The sequence below is a fragment of the Nelusetta ayraudi genome, unplaced genomic scaffold (genome assembly GCF_046127955.1).
Source record: "Nelusetta ayraudi isolate G7.1 ecotype Tasmania unplaced genomic scaffold, CSIRO-AGI_Nayr_v1 ptg000011l, whole genome shotgun sequence".
Classification (NCBI taxonomy): Eukaryota; Metazoa; Chordata; class Actinopteri; order Tetraodontiformes; family Monacanthidae; genus Nelusetta; species Nelusetta ayraudi.
The window spans coordinates 10062076-10080166 of NW_027466061.1; positions in this window are offsets into that span (position 1 = coordinate 10062076).

Below are 18091 nucleotides of genomic sequence, written 5' to 3' on the forward strand. Positions count from 1 at the left end.
CACACACACAAAAAAAACACATGCACAGCAAAGACAAAGAAGAGTACATGGCTCGTCCTCATTCTATTATTCCATTAACTGGGATCGTGGCCCTGAATTTGCTGTGCTGGGGACAATCAGCAGCTCTCCTCCGGTTTACTCTCCTCTTGTGTATCACGTGAGGCAAACAAGTAAATAAGTAATAGCCGCAGATACTCTTCAGAACGGCCTTTAATTATCCACAGGCAGCCGGAGGGGGTGGCCGGCTTTCTTTCTCTGTTTTTTTTTTTTTTTTACAAGGGGGTGACAACCTCTATGCGTAGAACCTCACTGCGACACACACGCACACACACAAGCAGAGGCAGAGTGCAGAGCCATTCATCATGGTGTCACTGGGAGGCCTGTGGGGAGGACTTCTGGGCAAAAAGCTTCTCGAATTAGAATTTTATTTCTCATGTTTACGCGGCTCTCGGTTGTCTGTGAGGTCTGTCGCTGTGTGCGTGCGAGTGTGTGTGTGTACGAGAGAGAGAGCCAGAGAGAGAGAGAGAGAGAGAGAGACAGAGAGAGAGAGAGAGAGGCAACATGATCAGAATTACAGTTTATGCAACAAAAAAAAAAAATTCCCTGCTTCCAAGATGAGCCTCAACTGTTCACTGTAATTTCCTTCACACGGCAACATGGGCATGTTTATTATTTCCTCTCCTGCAGGTTTGTACCTGCGCCGCGAACACACAAGGTGTCATTACATGTACATGATTTTTTTTTTTTATTTCCCTTGAGATCATACTTGTTTAGGTCAGATACCGCAGACAGCTGGGGTATGGGTTTCAAATTTAGCACGTTAACCTGAGAGTAAATTAAAAGGCTTTCAAAGGAACATTGCCAATATGTTTTTTTTATTTATAACATTTCCCAACATTCAATCAGTGGATAATCTGTTAAATTCCACACAAGGCTTGTACAGCGGTGGAAAAAAAGCTTACATCTACATGCTGGCAAAACATTGTCAAGATGAAAATGAGTCATTTGGTCCCTCAGTTGTCTCTATTTTCAGGTTGAATATATCAGGGAATGGATGTAAGACTCTTTATGGTAAAGCACACCTGTGTGGTTATTTTAAGAAAGACTTTAAATGTGAGGAAGAGACGTTTGGAAGGCGAAAGCGTGACGTTTGTCGTCTGTCTGCCTGATGTCGCCCTTTAAAAAGACAGGAGTGAGTTTGTGGCTGTTAATCGCAGCCGAGCATATTTATAGCCGCTGACGAAAGCTTGCCTTGATTACAGTCTTTCGCGACCCTTAATGAACTCGCTGCTCCTGATAATTAAAGCTGCTTGCTGAAAGGTCTAATTGTGGGTGCCGTTGAAAATGTGCAATCTCCTCTTCCTCCGCTTGCTGCCGTTGCTAGGAAGCCACTATTTTTAGGAAAGTGGGGATAGTTGGGGGAGCTTCTCCTGCCTTTGGACCTTTAGGGACTTTAGATTTGGAGTATTTTCCCTCACGTCTGATCCCAGTAGAAGCCTGTGTGTCTCACGCAGAACTGAGTTTCCTCCAGGGAGGAACTTTGCGGATGCCAGTGAGCCCATGTAACCTACTTGTACAGTATAACCAGGTGCACGTGAAACAGGAAGCAGACTCTGTGCTTGGATTGAAATCTCGAAAATGAAAATGGGTTTTAGTTCAATTGCCACACACCTCACAAGCGAGTGCCAAAGAAACAACTTGGCAAAGCCTCGGCCCAGGAAATATTTTTTTTATTTATTTTTTTAATACTTTTTAAAATGGCCTCTGAAACTGTTTTAGATCATGGACAGCATCGTCACTACACTTTCCCCCACTTGCTCTCAAATGTTGGGGAGTAGTCCAGTTGTGTTTTGACTGGCTGAAATGAATTCAGATGGGATGTTTTCATGACAGATGTAATATTGAGGGAAACACAGCAGCTGATTATATAAAGTGCAGGGTGATTCGTGGACCTGCGAGCCATTTATACTTTTACACCAGTTGTTGGAGACCTCAACCGTCTTGAGTTGGTCTACCCCTCCGTCAGTACGCGCAAACTCATTACTGACCAGATTTTTGTCAAAGGTGATGGCGTGACTGACTTCCCCTTTGATTGGAAAGGTGAGCTGTCTGCCCTGAATGTAGAAGCATGCAGTGGAAAATGAGTCGACTATCTCTTTCAAACTGTTGATCTTTCATGGGTGAAATGAAGGTCTTTCATGTCAGAGGGATGCAAAGGCCAGAAGAGGGGGGTAAAAAGAAAATCTGTCGCTCTAAAGTCTCCATCACATTTGCGTAATTGGAATTCTATTGTAGACCTTTCTGGAATGACAGCTTGGGAATGGTAAAAAAAAAGCTTGTATTTGAAATTGCTGGCAATGAAGGAACATGTTACAAAAAGTGGAATCGACTATAACATACTAGAACATTTTGTGCATGAAATCCTGCCAAAGACATGCACATGGACATATTTTCACTCTGACGAGAGCCAGTCAGCCTGGCAGTGTTGACCTTTGAGGGGACGGAGTGGTGGGGAGTCCAGGCTGGACGAAACCACTGAACTTATCAGACGCAACATCCACTTCCTTCTAATAACTTCTAAGTCCAAGTTGAAAAGAGGGGAAAACTACTTCCGACAAACTCGTAACAAGTTTATCGGGTGGAACCGCAGAGTTTCAGCAATTTTGCTGGTTTTTCACCAAACTGTTCTCAGCGAGACTTTGCGGTTCATCTGATTTTATGATCTTATTTAATCACAGCCTTCGTTTTATTAGCTGTAGGGCGCTTTTTTATCGTCGTATGCCAAATTATCCTCTCGGTTAAAAAAAACACAATCCTAAATTCAAGCCAGCCCAGTGGTGCAAGAACAAAAAAAACATTAAACTCTAAAGACAAAGTCTATGGATGTTTAAGCGCTGTTTGATCCTGAATGTGGCACACAACAACAAATTTCTGTTGGATTTATCTTGAGTGCAATGCTGAGAAAATGTAAAGGAGGGGGGGCTGTCTTCCATGTTCCCGTGTAGCAAGCAGTAGCTATAGCAACACGTAGATTTGGCTAGGTAACACCAAACTGTCACATGCCTGTCAGTCGTGCCTGCTGGGTTCTGTGTGCCCTTGGCTGGCCCGCAGCAGAGGCCCGTTTTCACTGATTCACACACCTGTTTTCCCTCCGCCATCATTGCTGCATAAAAGCCCTGGTCCCACACACACTCATTGCCAGATTGTCCGCTAACCCCTGTTATGACCTTCCAGCGTTTCCTGTTCTGCCTGCCTGATCTCGACCTGTTTCTGCCCCTGACCTGCGTTCCTGTCCCGGTAACCCGACCTCGCTACTGTTTCCGACCACGAGCCTGTTTCTCCTGCCCTGCTCCTGCCGACCTGGAACGCCTTGGAAACAACCCTCGATCCCTGCCCCCGGACATCCGACCCGCCTTCCGTCCCCGACCAGCCTGCTTCGCCGCCGTCCCGGAGGATCGACCCACCTTTCGTCCCCGACCTCGAGCGTTAGCCTACGGTTGCTAACCGTCATAAATAAATCCTCTTCTATTGACCATCTGGTGTTGCGTTTGGATTCCTACCTGACATGTTACACAAACATTTTGTTTGTTTGTTATTGTTGATAGTGAAAGACAGTTGAAATTAAATAATTGAAAATGGCCGACACAGTGTTATAATTACTACGACAAATGTACGCAAAGGCAATGACAGTGAGATCTTACTTCCACTGTCTATTAGAGCTGCTAACACTAAGACACGGTGCCACACTGCCCCTCACTGACCTGGAGGCACATAGCACCTGCTTCACACATTGAGTCAACGGCAGAAAGACATCATTTAAAAAATACCCTGCTTATGACCACACATTAGGGGGCGTCAAATAGGGGTGTAAACCTCTTAATGGCTCTGTGTCATTACCGCTGAAAGAACCCCTGAAACACGATTGCTTCACATGTTGGATTAAAAGAGCATGAGTGGAGGAGGAAGAGACATATCCTCTCAACCTCCCGCCTTCTCAAGACCAGCTCTGCTGCAGATGTGAATGCTGATTGTTGGCAAAGGCAGTTATTTTATTTTAAGTCACTTAACTTACTTGAACTTTACGTCAGTAGATCAAATGTTGCACAGTCACCCGATAAAATGGATTTAAAATATTTGCAAATCATCCGCGTTTAATGTTTATTACATAAAAAACTTTATTTGACAACATTTTCTTGACATCCAGATTTGTTCACATTTAATAGCTGCTTTAAGCCTTGAACAAGGAAACCTGGCGTTGCAGAAGATGCAGCAGTGAGCTCTGCACGGCCTCTCTTTGGTCCACCACGCCAAGGACCTCAGGAGATTTTCCACACTGCCTGATTAATCTGCAGACTGTTACTGGTCCTGTATCGGAGCTTTATGGCTTCAGTCCCATTGTGCTCCAGCTTCTTCCCCCACTTGGTCTTTGTGTTCCTTCTTCCCGTTCTTTGTCCAGATGCTCTTTGTTTAGGGAGCTATAGGACCTTTAAATTCTATCCGAGAGTGTGTTGTCCAAATTGCAGTGAGTGTTGCATGATGGGAAAAGAGAGCACGGGACTCGACAGGTCAACAACCTGCGCTGTTATTCTAATCCGAGTGTGCGGACGTGCCGAGCTCCTGTCTCTGGACAACATATAGATTATTAAATGTCACATGTATGTTTAATGCAACATCTGTGTGCACAGTCCGTGCCGTGTTCTCAGCCGGGATTCCAGGCACAAATCATTCTGCTTATTTTGAGGTGGACTGGCGGAGGAAGATTAGCAGCTGGGGAAATGCTGCCATAAATCTGTTCACGCTTTGTTCAGGGGGCACTCCCGCTCCATCTTTATTATCTGATCATTTTCAGTGATGAGGCCGAAGATCGTTACTGTTTCTAAAAGAACCCAGGAATGGCTTTAAAATGAAATGAAGAACAAAGAGATGGGCCAAACATCCCAAGGTCAAGCTAATAGGCTATTTAAAACAGAAACACTGTGGAAAAAATAGGTGTAAATAAGCAGGCTTTCATTTGAAGATGGCCACCACAGCGGCATCACTGGCCGCATTTAAAAGGCTGGACAGATCTGTCAGATGAGTGAATGAGGGATAAAAGGGTCGACCCTGCTGCCTTTATCTCCTTAAGCCAGCAAAAGGCCAGAGGGAAAATAACTGAGTTCGTCGGAACTTGAAAGGCTACCTGAGATCTTGCATGTTTCTCAGCGCAATATTGCATGTGTGGAATCAATTTCCATTAGTCAGTTATTGGCCTTCCCGCATAATCATTCATGCAAAATCTCTTAAGCAGCAGCCAGCTGCATGGAGGCTCCCAGTGGCTCTTCCTCTATTTCTTCCAGGCCTCCTATATTTCTGTTTGGCGCTATGTGTTGTGTCGGTCGCCTCCTGGTTTTCACAGCTGAGCGGACGCTGATTAGTTTTGATTGACTAAAACACACTGAAAAGGCTGCAGAGTGGAGGCTGGCAGGGTCGATGTACCAAATTTTCAGAAGTAAAAAATGTCAGCGCAACTATATTTTGTTGCCACGAATGTAAATGTGAAAGTAAAAAGTTTTTTTAGGCTCCGAGTCTGGGCGAAGCAGTTATCTCAGCTGCACCATCAGTTGGATTCAGGAGTCTGAGCAGGTGCAGAGGGGGAGAGAGCGTGAGCGCAATAAAGTCTCTACATCCTGCAGGAAGAAGTTGCGGAGAAAGTAACACCGAGATCCAAACACCTCCTGCACACCGCCGCTAAACTCCAGAACTCTCCACCTATAGACGAACCGCAGAGTGTCTTCGCCAAGTCCTCCAGCGCCACGGGTCAATCCCGCCTCCCTGCAGTTCAGCTGCCTTCCTGTCGAAACCGCTGCCGTCCTCCCGTCCTGTCAGTGCCGCCCAGCAGCCCCAGGGCGCCTGACGGCTCCTCGCAGCACTAATGGGGCACCCGGAAGGAAGGAGGGGACGGTGGAGGGGAAGAGAGATGGGACACATGCATGCAAGAGCAGGGTGATTGGGTTTGAAATGGTAAGGTAAAATGAGAAGGAGGGAGAGGGAGAGACCATCTGAGTGACTGAATGGAACCAGCGCTCAGCTGTTTCCCATTAAAAGTCAATGTCAACTTCTAATTTGGCCACACTGTAACTTTTAAACAATGTGGTTAAAGGGCTAGCTCATCCAAAATTCACGAATCGTGGTTGACATGTTTTTGTTGTGTCAGGTTTTGGAGCGCATTATCATCATCATCATCATCATCATCATCATCATCATCATCATCATCATCAAGGTCAAGGTTTCTTTATTTGCACCTGACAGTAAATTAGCTGTGCAGACAAGAAATCAGCATTCACAAACAGACACCATTGGACAGTCATCCAGTGAAAGGGGAAAAAATCGTCATCATAAGGTCTGGACATCAGCTCGGTTTTTGGTAAATGTGTGATCGAGTGGGACTGAGGCTCACCAGTGCGTTGATCACCCCTTTTGACAAAATTAGGGCATAATATTAGGCTTTTTCTCAGTATTTCGCTGTGGGTTTTTTGTTTCACATGTTCAAGATTTTTGTAGCAACTTCCTGAAAGTTCTACGGTGCAACAGGAGCAGTGCAGAGGTCCATTAATTTTTCTGCTCTTGTTTATTAATGCTCGACTCCATGGCCACTGCGGGCATGAACTTTCAATCGGTGAAACTTCTAATTGGTTCCTTATATCTGAATATGTCACCAGACCCTCCAACTATAAAAAATAAAGCATTGCGGAAATAGCAATTTTAGGTTAACTAATCCTTTAAGGTGCACTTGAGCTTATTAAAAAGTGTGGAAATTTTTAAATAATAAAAAAAAAAACGTATTGATGCTGCCAGCCAATGATTTCAGTCGCCTGTGTGCGTGGCAAGCAGAGTGAATTCCTGACTCGATGTAAGTGCTGATAGAGTCCAGCACTGATAAACAAACTACAAGCACTGCTTCAGTCCCCATAGGTGCCCCGTCAACGTTCCCTGCAGAGTAATTGTTTGAGAAAGTTAAATTGTATTTTTTTTTTTTTTTTTTTTTTTTTTTTGGTGTGTGTGTGTGTGTGTGTGTGTGTGTGTGTGTGTGTGTGTGTGTTAAGATGAGCGCGGAGATGGTGTCAGGAGTCGCCACTGTAGATACCAGCTTTTTATTTCCACTGTGTCGAAGTCTATCTGTTCCGCTGCCGTGTGGGATGGAGTTGGCTGGTTGGTGCGCACGGTTTATGTAATTTTATTTTTCCATGAAAAAAAAATCTACCCTCCAATCTATGGTAGCTCTCAAAAACCATGCATGCCTCCAAATTACCATCTGCTAATCCTGAGTGCTCACTGCTGCTCGGCGGGGAGAGCAGGCGGGTGGGGAGGCTGCCCCTGTCTGGCTGCAGCGCTCTGAGGCGGGTGTCAGCAGATGTCCTCTGGCCGGCCTCCTCACCCGGATCTTCAATCACATAATTACTTTTCATGATCCATCATGTCTGTTATTTTCCTTTGACCACGTTTGACACACAGGGGACGTGTGACGTTGTTTGATGAGCAGCTTCCTCAGTTTAAAAAAAAAACTTTCAGAAGTCTCCTTATCCATCCATGCAGTTTCTGCTCCTGCATTCATGGTCAAACCAACCATTGCTTGATGTCAGTCAAAATTATGCAAGTTAAGTGGCAGCAAGGTAGCTGCACATGGCAATGGGGTGTTGTTCAAGAACTGAGTGGCCATGTTGCTTGCAGCCCGAGGTGAAGGGTCAAAGCTCAGAGACAGCTGAGGTAGTTTGCCGTTTGCGGTGAAAAAATGAATTGAAGATGAAACTGCACCAAGTTCATTGGCTGTTAGCCATTTCTGTCAGCATCTGTAGAGAGCCTGGATGGCGGAACTAAGATAGGTTGACAAAATATTGCTTTAGCCTACAAATTAGCATTAGCTTTAACGTCGCCACTGTTCTGTGTTTTCCAGGTCCAGGTTTTTGTGGTTGTGCATGAACATTAAGTCTTGTTTGAAAACAGCAGCAAGGCTTATCCAGCTCCAAAAAGACCAGGAGGCCCAGTTTTTGGATCCGTGAATGCCTCAAGTTCACCTGCAGCGACGATGTGAAAGTGTTGGGTTAAAGCGACACAGCTTCACTTGTGTGCAGTCTGCATGTTCTCCATGTGTCTGTGTGGGTTCTTCTGTGTTCTCTGACTTATTCCCACAGTCCACGGGATACGAACTGGGAACCCCAAAAAAATTAGCCATAGTTGTGAGTGTGAGTGGAAATGGTTGTTTGTAAGATGGCTTGGATTGGCTCCAGCAACCCATGGTTGGAGAAGCGGTGATAGGATGTGGATGGACAGCTTAAATTTGCTTTGCCGCTTCCTAAATGAACAAGTAGAGGAAGCAGAAGCCAGCCGAGGTTTTGCTTCACCCAGGGCTGGATTAAGAATACAAAGGCCCCTGGGCCAGACTCTTGGAGAGGCCCCCCCACACACGCGCACGCACACACACAGACACAGCTGATCTCTGGAAGCTGAACTACAGAGCTGGTACCACACACACTCTCCCACCGTTTTAACTTTTTTTTCCATGTCTTTCCTTCCTTTAGATTAGCTGACGTTAACGTGTTAGATACATGTGCGTTCATGTGGTGTTGAAATAAACGGAAAAACGACTCTCCGACTGGGTTATATTTGATGGCTGATCTGATCTGTTTCCTCTGCTACCTGGTGTCTCACACCTGATTTATTTGTTTGGAAAATTAAAGAAAATACTAGTATTCATGTTTTCCCACATTCCAACTTTAGAGCACACGAACGCAACAAAGTTGGAAGAACGGCTTGCCAAGAAGAACTCGGATTTCCGACACCACATGAACACAGCATACATGACAAAAAAGAAAGCTAACTGCCGGAGCCTGGAGGCCCCTGAGAGCTCGAGGCCCCCGGGCCGCGGCCCAGACGGCCCGGTTCATGATCCGGGCTTGGCTTCACCTCCCTGCGTGTCTTGACCCAAAAAGCGTGTGAAAGTGCCTCCCTGCTTCAGACACTGCAGACGGGATTGAAGTGACACATCCGGTGGGGCTTCCACTCCTTGCCTCGGTTGCGTTCCAGGCATTTATCTGTGCCGTGCTCAGACTCGTGCGCTCTCTTCCTACTGCTGCGCTGCTCCGTAGCTGCTCTCCAGAGCTAAAAGTCAGCTTTATCCGCCGCCACCGCCACCACCACCACCGGTGCTGGTGGGTTTTGGAGAGACTTTGATCCGGGTGTTTAACATCAGAAGCTGCTGCCAGGTCGGCCTCCGGCGCTGCAGGCTGCCCACTCCCGCTTTGTTGCGCGCAGATCAGTCGGTGGCGCCAAACAAACGGACAGATGGCCGGGAAGACGCCGGCCAAAATGGGAGCGGCCACGACGCAGAGACAAGATGTTGCAGAAGTTCAGATCTCTTCCAGGGAGGGCTGGAGGAGGAATTATAATCAGCGTGAGCAGGCACGGGGGGTATTTTTAGTTTGTTTGGGATTTGCACATCGACGGGAAGTAAATGGCAGAGTAGTTTGACGAGAAACAGGCTGAAATGGACTCACAAAGGGGGGCAGAAACAGCGACTTGGCAGTCAAATGCCTCCGATGACGCACAACATCCAGATGGAGGAACCACGGCAGACGTCGAGCAGAGTCCATGCTGCGCTAGCCTACCCAGTCTATCTGCATGATGTCCTTTTGAATACCAGGGGGCAGCGAGGCGGAGCCTTTTGGTACTTACAGCATGCATTTAAATCCTGAATCGGGTTTGAGAACTGTGCCAAAGTTCCAAAGTGAGCTGATTTCTCTAGATTCAGTGATGATTTGTCATGGTTATCCTGGTGTTGTCACCTGCACATTCCGTTGTTTTTAACAGTCCTTTTATGTGTAACCTGCTGCCTGAGCCGCTGCTTAGTGTCCTTGCCAGGACTCACTATCAAGACAGATTATTTCTTTCACTGTCAGAAATCATTTCCGTCTCTTCTGTCTGAGTGTCTCTCCTTCATACATAGACTAAATTAAAAAAAATACATAAATGAATTAGAGCAAAATCATCAGACTAGTGGAATCAGCTGTACAGACTCCAAACTGTTGTGGAGTTCTGGAGAAACAAAGTCTGGTGACAACCAAACTGAGTTGTTCTAGCAGCTCCGAGTAGGTTGACTCAGTTTTTTGCACCACAGCTCTACATACAAAAAACGGCCAGAGGTGGAAGCACTTTGCCACCCAAATAAAGAGGATTAAGTCCAAATGTTTGTTGCAATACTGCAGGTTGAGAGTGGTAGCAGGTCCAGCAGGTGCATCAGGAAGTGGCTGAACTGTGGCTTAGTGTTGTCTTGGCATATTATCACCGTTTTCAGCGAAGAAGTTGATATTTGATGAGTCCTCAAGAAAAACAAATAAAACTAACAAACGCGGACAAAATGAAGAAGGCTGATATCAAAACTTGGCAAAAAAAAAAAAAAAAAAAGTTTGCAGCCACTGTGTTAACAGATTACTCATAGTTACCTCTGTGACAGCTCTGCTTCACCAGTAGTGTTGGTGAAAAACTGTAATTCACACAAAGAAAGAAAACACACAAAATAGTGAAAGTACTCAAAGAATCTGCTGGAAAGACGGCCGACAAAGAGCCTACCGAACCAGGGGGTGGCGCTGGTGGGGCGCCAGGATCTGGCACATGTGTCAGAGATTTGTGACCGACAAACATCACAGTGCAGTCGGCGCCTCACAATAATCTCTCAACAGGCTGTGTAAACCTACACAAGGATAAACTGAAAAATGTGCATCGCCCTGCAGACACTGATTGCATTTGTTTGAGAACGGAAAAAACAAATCTCTCAGTTTTTTCTGAATTAATGAGATAATATGTTCATGAGTACAATGTACGAACATCTGCTAACTGAGGAGATGAGACGTGGTCTCAGGCTATACTGGAGGAAGAAGGCGACTAAGAGGAACTTTGAGTTTCTTTAGGAAAACCTGCTTCTGACCAGGTTCGTCCCACACTCATTTGTCATGGCAACAGACTCACAGTTCATGTCACCTTCTGTTCCTGAGGTATGTTAACTCTGTCTCAACTTTATTTTATTTTTTAATGAAGTTTAGGAAATAAGGAGACAATTATTGTAAGGAAGGCATAATAGTACGCAAAAATATGCACATTGTTGTTTATCCTTAGGGCCGTACATTGTATGTTTTGCTTTGATTTTTTTGCAGGACAAATTTCCCTACTAACTTTATAGATCCGGCCTGTATTGTTCACTAAACCTGCTTTCTCAAACAAGACCCAGTTCTACTTCTTCCAACTTTTAGGGCAAGAAGGATTTCAATAAAAGAAAAAAGGGGGAAAAAAAAGAAAACACTTCCTCCTCCATTTCCCCTCACACGTTTTGGATGTTGTCAGTAAGGAACAAGCAAGCAGCAGGACTCGGAGAAACACAGGACAGCAGGAGTGACGGCGGCGGCTCACTCTGACGCTCGCATCAGCAAAAAAGGAAACTGTGATGGTGTGAAGCGGTGTCCAGCAGAGTGTCAGGCATTGATTCTACCTCCCCTTCTCTCTGGCTGAATCTGGCCTCTGCTCTAAGTTAAACTCTATCAAACCTTTTAGTGTGGACAGCAGAGTTTCTGGAGATGTCGGTGGTCTCGGCCATCCTAAATATGTGCAGCTGAAGAGTTTCCTGTTGTCGATCTTGTCTGCCACTGCGTTAGCGACGACGGCTGCAGCAGCAGCAGTTCGGATCAGTTGTTCGGATTACACATTGGGGAATGTCAGAGAAGTTTGCACGCGGCTCCCAGTTGCCTCATCAGTTTTTCCCGATTTAAAATTCTGATGACAGAGTCTGTAGCAGCAGCCCGGTCACTGCTGCACGAGGCGAAATGTAGCCTTAAAGGAAGGGGTGGTGGAGATGGGGGGGGGGGGGGGGGGGGGGGCTGTGCAGGTGGGAAATTGAATAGTTTGTTGTCACAGGTTGGTAATCAGTTCCAGCCAAAATCAGTCATAATGACGAGCGCAGACTGTCTCCTGTCGCCTCCTGCAATGTGTCTTGCTGGATAAGCGAACCGTTTCATCAATTTCTTTCCACCAAGGGGTGAGATGTAGCCGCCAGGCGAAATTACACAGTAAAAGTGTGAGTGGACACCGGCGTGCAAACTAATGAATGTCAGGTTCCCCAACATGAAATAAATAATCGACGAAATGTATGTAGACCATGAAAAACTATACTCTGTACTTTTTTTATCAAATGCTTTTTATTTAATGAAAATGACATTCAGCAGAGGCACACAAGTTAAATGTATTCATCCGGTAAAGAGTCCAGAAGAAGTACAGTGTTTGTAGTGTTTAAATGAGCCTCCTAACGATCCCATTTAATTGGACCAATCATTATTTCGATTGTAAATTGAGCCAAGTAGTTGCAGCTCAAAGCCACATTAGCCATTATCACTGTTTAGCAACGTGTGTGCAACGAAAAAAAAAACATGTTGTCCAGAAAAAGGCTCTTTCAGTGTTATCCAGTCATGATAACTCTGCATCTAAAGACTCTAGCTAGCCTCAGGATCTGCATGGCTCACAGTGATTTCCTGTGTTTTCTCTTGATCTTCTTGTGGGATAAGTTGAATACTTGCTTTCTATTTTCTATCAATCAATCAAAAATTTGTTTATAAAACATTCCACCCACAAAATATACATTCTCTCTCTCTCTCTCTCTCTCTCTCTCTCTCTCTCTCGCTCTCTTTCTCTCTCTCGACAGTACAGACACGGCATCACGGGATCAAGGAAAACATCCCCTTTGGGGGTATCCACACTGGAAGGAGCCATGACTGAGTGGTCATAGCCAGCTACAGTGTGATGAACATAAACACCCACACCTAACTCCCACCCCTGACTCTAACAGACATGCAGACCAAAAAGACTATAAGAGGAATTTAAAGGGTCAGTTAAAAACCTGGTTAAAATGGTGGCTTAAACCTTCCTTTAAAAATGCAATCCTGATTCTTTCTGCAAGCTTTTCCACAGGTGGAGGTCAAAGTAGCTAAATGCTGCCTCAGGTTTTGCTTTCGCTTTTGGTATGGCTAAAGGTTTAGACTTCATGTCTAACATCCAGTTAAAAATGGTGTCTATGGATACAAGATGCTGGAGACAGTGCAGGGAAAATAAAGCTAATCATTTTCATATTTTGGGGGGATGCCCCTGTATTACACCATTCTGGCAGGAGTTAAAAAAAAATATGGAAAAGATTTTGAAATTATGCCTCCAATTTACCTTTGATGTGTTATATTTGGAGGAAGTGGTTAAATAAAGATGCACCAAATATTGATGACTGGATTGATTATAGAATGGAGAAGCTAGCTTTTTCAATGAGACTCAAAACACATAGGTTTACAAACTACTGGAAAAACTGGGTTGAGAGGGGGGGGGCGTGGAGGTGTTTCTTTTCTACCATATACATTTGCTCTACCGCATTCCTGGCAATTCTTGTTTTTGATTTCTCCAATGGTGGAGTATGTTATTTTCCTGGTATTGGTTGAAAACTGTGCAAGCAAATGTAATAATGGATATTTGACAAATGGATTCAATAAAAAAGTAAGTATTAAAAAAAAAAAAAAAATTGGTGTCTATGGGCCCTGTGTCATCAGGAGACACAGCAATGTACAGTTGTGTATCGTCAGCTTAGCTATGAAAACGGATGCTGTGCCTCCTCATGACATACCCAAGGGAAGAGTGTAAAAATGAAGAAAGAATTAGAAACTAAAATTGCACCTTGGGGATCCTCACCCCTAATTTCAACTACATTAATTGATGGGATAGCTAAGCCAATCAAAATACTGACTGAAAACACAACTCTCACGGATGCAAAGCAAATGAATGAGAATTCATTATCAACATGTGAGCAATTCAGCTGCTGTACAGGCTTACATCCACTAAGTTTTTAACTATATCATTAAAAAAAAAAAAAAAAACACTTTGGAACACAAGAAAATTCCCTTAATTATGAAACAGTAGGCACAGGTCGAAGTGACACGAAATAAAATACTGTAGATGGATTTAATGCCTAGTGAAGAAATCAGTAATCCTATACGCAACCCATTTAGTGTTGAGATGCATCAGATTCCAATTGACATGTATTAATCTTCCTCACAGCTAATTGATTCTCTCAGATGCATGTGTGACCATCTAAAGCAGCCATGAATCTTGTTTCACTTTCTTGACGCATGAGTCTAACTGTTACACCCTCCCCATGTGATGCAAGAAGGCTCCTCCAGCTTAATTAGCTTTGAATGACACTGGTGGGGAGCAATGCTAACTTCATTCAAGAATTTTGATTAATTTAGAATTAGAATTTGATTTTAGATTTCAAGAGTAATTCCTGTGTTTCTGTCCTGCTATTAACCAGCAAACTCTGCTAAACTAGAAGCCTGGATGAAATTTGATGATACGGTCTCCAGTTATAAAGCGCACCGGCTAACAAGGAAATTGTATTGTATGTCCAGAATTCTCCACCACCCCTTTAAAATGCACCAAAAATGGTCAACTTGGAGGTTTGACTGTATACCTGGTTCAAGTGATTAGCACTAATTAAGCTACAGTAGGTTTTCAGTCCCCAGCTACACTAAAACTACATATTATAATACCATTAATGATAGTAATGATGAACATTTACTGAACTCTTAGCATACTTTAAGATTGAAAATGCATATGTATGTTGGCAGATAATGTCAATACAATGAGTAACTGTTATGCTTTAATTGATTGAATCATTAGTTGGACATTAGATAGCTATAACTAACATGGCTGAAATGCCATGAGCATGTGAAAAAAACACAGTTTCTTTATTGGAGAGTTAAGAATATACACATTGGGATAAAATCAAACTAATGGAAGCTTCTCAAATGTATTCAGAGAGCAGGAAGCCACGTTTTAGCATTCAAATGTAGTTCTCACTGCCTGTCATGCATGCTGCACACTTATTCTTTTTAGTGTGTGTGTGTGTGTGTGTGTGTGTGTGTGTGTGTGTGTGTGTGTGTGCGTGTGTGTGCGTGTGCGTGTGTGTGTGTGTGTGTGTGTGTGTGTGTTATTGGGTGGGAGAAGTGTATCCAGATGATGGAGAAGAGGAGTAATGAGATGTGAAACAGGAAAAGAAGGGAGTGTATGAAAGTTGAATTACGAGAGAGATGGAACAAGGGATGATGGGCAGCAGTTATACTTCCCACACACAGCTGCTTCTGCTGGCAGACGGCGCGGGAAGTCAGCAAACAGTGGAATACAAATCACTTTTAAATGTTTCATCGTTGGAGCTTCAGCCTGATTCATAACTTATAAGATGTCTGGTTGTTGTTTCTTTGTCTTTCAGATGTTATTTCAATAATTGAGGAGTCCAGATGTAATAACAAAAAGTGTGGTAATTACTCGCGTACATAGTCAATATAAAGTGAATTCAGACAACTCATCAACGTCTAATTAAATTAATAAAAACTCAGTCCCTGCCTCACGTGGTACCATCTATGGTTCCTGGTTAACGATACCAACATGGCATGTCAAAAGGAATCAGATTACTGGGAAGAAATAGGTAAACCCCAGTTGGAACACCTGGTTGAGGAGACCAGCTGCTGGAGTTCTAAAAGGGTTACTATTGCAATGGCCGTAACCAACGATGTGCCCGAATCCACCCAGTTTTAAAGCTCCCAGCATGGCAAAAATAGTGTCCCCCTGTCATATGGATCTCCCAAACAGGTGTTATACTGGAACCACCGCTACAGTTGTGCACTTATAAGGAGTGGCTATACCAACAGATCTCTAGCTGGTCAGCTGTGTTCTTATGAGGAGTGGCTATACCAACAGGTCCTTAGCTGGTCGTGCAACCTCTGACCTGCCCTGGCGTATTCTTATCGTGTGGTCACTTGCCAGCTGCAGGTGTCCATCACTGGTCAGTTTTTCTGGTGTTGGTCAGCTACTCTCTACTCACCCCATGCATATCCTATTGTAAAACCACCACATCATCTAATTTCTGAAGAAAAGACCGAATTGTGATCTGGGTTTGTGCTTGAATTGAGTTGTCCAGTGCTTTATAGTATGTGTTGTTATTGAGTTGTCAATTATTAGTCTCTATTAAGTATCGATGTCTGTCCGTGTTTACTTTTTTTGATCGGACGCAACCCCATTTTTATCTGAAGTCTGACCTGTTGCAAAAAACATGCACGTGAGGCAAATTGGAAATTCTGTCCATTGGTGTGTTGTGAGTGTGAATGGTTGTTTGTCTTTCAATGTGGCCCTGCAATGAACGTGGCAACTTGTCCAGCGGGTGCCCTGTCTCCACCCTATGGCAGCTTGATAAGGCGACAGCAAACCCCCTGGCTGCAAAAGCCAGTATTTATCCTGTGGAGGTCGAGTGCTGCAGATTTGTGGCAAGATCAGCAGTCCAACTAGTACAAGAGGCAAGGGTAGCAGGAGTATGGGCTGAAATGTGTGCCACCAGGAACTGAATTTGAATCATTTATATTTGAATTTGAATAGCTAAACATGAATAATTGAATTGAAAATTTGAATTTGAATCACATAATTTGAAATTGTATTGTTAAATTTGATTCATTGCATTGAAAAACTGTATTTGAATAGTAAAATCTTAAATTGAAATTCAATAAAAAAATGATTGTCACTGAAAGTCCAACTGTCCAACTGTCTTCACATTCAGTTCTCACAATTCAAATTCAAGTTCAGTTCTCAAAATTCAAATTCTCTTCTCAAATTCAGTTTCAATTTACTGTGACAGACATCCGGGTGCTTGGATGATGAAGGGGAAGAGCAATCGAGCTCAGACACACAGGACTCCTCTTCGGCCAATCAGCAACGTAAGTTAAAGTGAGTGTGCAAAAAGCCCTGAAAGAGCTAGAGGGAGAAGCTGCAGAGGCAGGACATGGTCAACAGCTGAGGAAGGACAAGAGCTGGGGTTTCACACCCCAGTAAAGACAGCTAGGGGTGGTTGGGAGATGTCCCCCGCTATACCACTCTCTACCACCGCCTGAAGATGTGCCGGCTAAGGGAGTGACAAGAAAACAAAAGAAAGAAAAAACATGTCAGCATATTGTATGACAGATTTGTTTGTTATTTGGAATTTGGGAACTTTTAAAATTTCTAACCCAACCTGAAACCTAACCCCAGCCCAAGCCCTAAACCCAACCCTAAACCTAACCCTAATCCCAACCCTAACCCCATTCCCCAACCATAACCCCAATCCCAACCCTTACCCGAGCCCTAACCTCAACCCTTATCCCATCTCAGTAGTAATGTGTCGGTCGCGAACGAAACGGCTCTAAGAGCCGGCTCTTTGACGTGAACAACGGGAGCCGGCTCCTGATTGGGAGCCGGCTCCCGTCTCTCTCTCTCCTCTTTCTCTCTCGCTCTCTCTCTCTCTCTTTGTTGCGCAACAGCCACGAAACTGCAGGCTTCAATTTACCGACGCCTTACACATGTGATGGCATGGAGACTGTGCAACCCCTTCTCCAAAACAGGGCAGATAATTACAGAGAAAGAAACAGGATCAGCCCCTCAAAGCTGAGGCACTTGGTTTTTCTCAATGTCAATCTTCACTAAAGGACGAAACTGTTATCTGAATGCTGATTTTTTTTTTTCTTTTTGTTTTACACATTTTAATTTATATTTTGTTGTGTGAGTTTCCGTAAGCTTATGTTGTTTGACTTCAAATTTGTTTAGTAGTAAAAAAAAAAAAAACTAAAAGTTTAAAATTGTTAATAGTTATTTAAGTTAATTTTTAAATAGTTTAACATTTGTTTTTTGACTTACTATCTTAGTTTTTATCACTCTAGAGTGTATAAATAAAGGTGTGTTTATATTATAAACATTGGATATAGTCCATGTTTCTTTTTTTACATTAGTAATTCATATTACGCATAATCTTTTATTACTGTTGGTAATAAATTATTTTAGGGACCAAAAAATTTGAAGAGCCGTTTGGGAGCCGAAAGAGCCGGCTCTTTTTAGTGAGCCGAGCCAAAAGAGCCGGAATGCCCATCACTACATCTCAGACCTCAATTAATCCTGTAATCCTGACCCCTACCTCAACCCAAACCAGCCCTGGGGCTCTTTTGTTATGTTTCATTTGTTATTC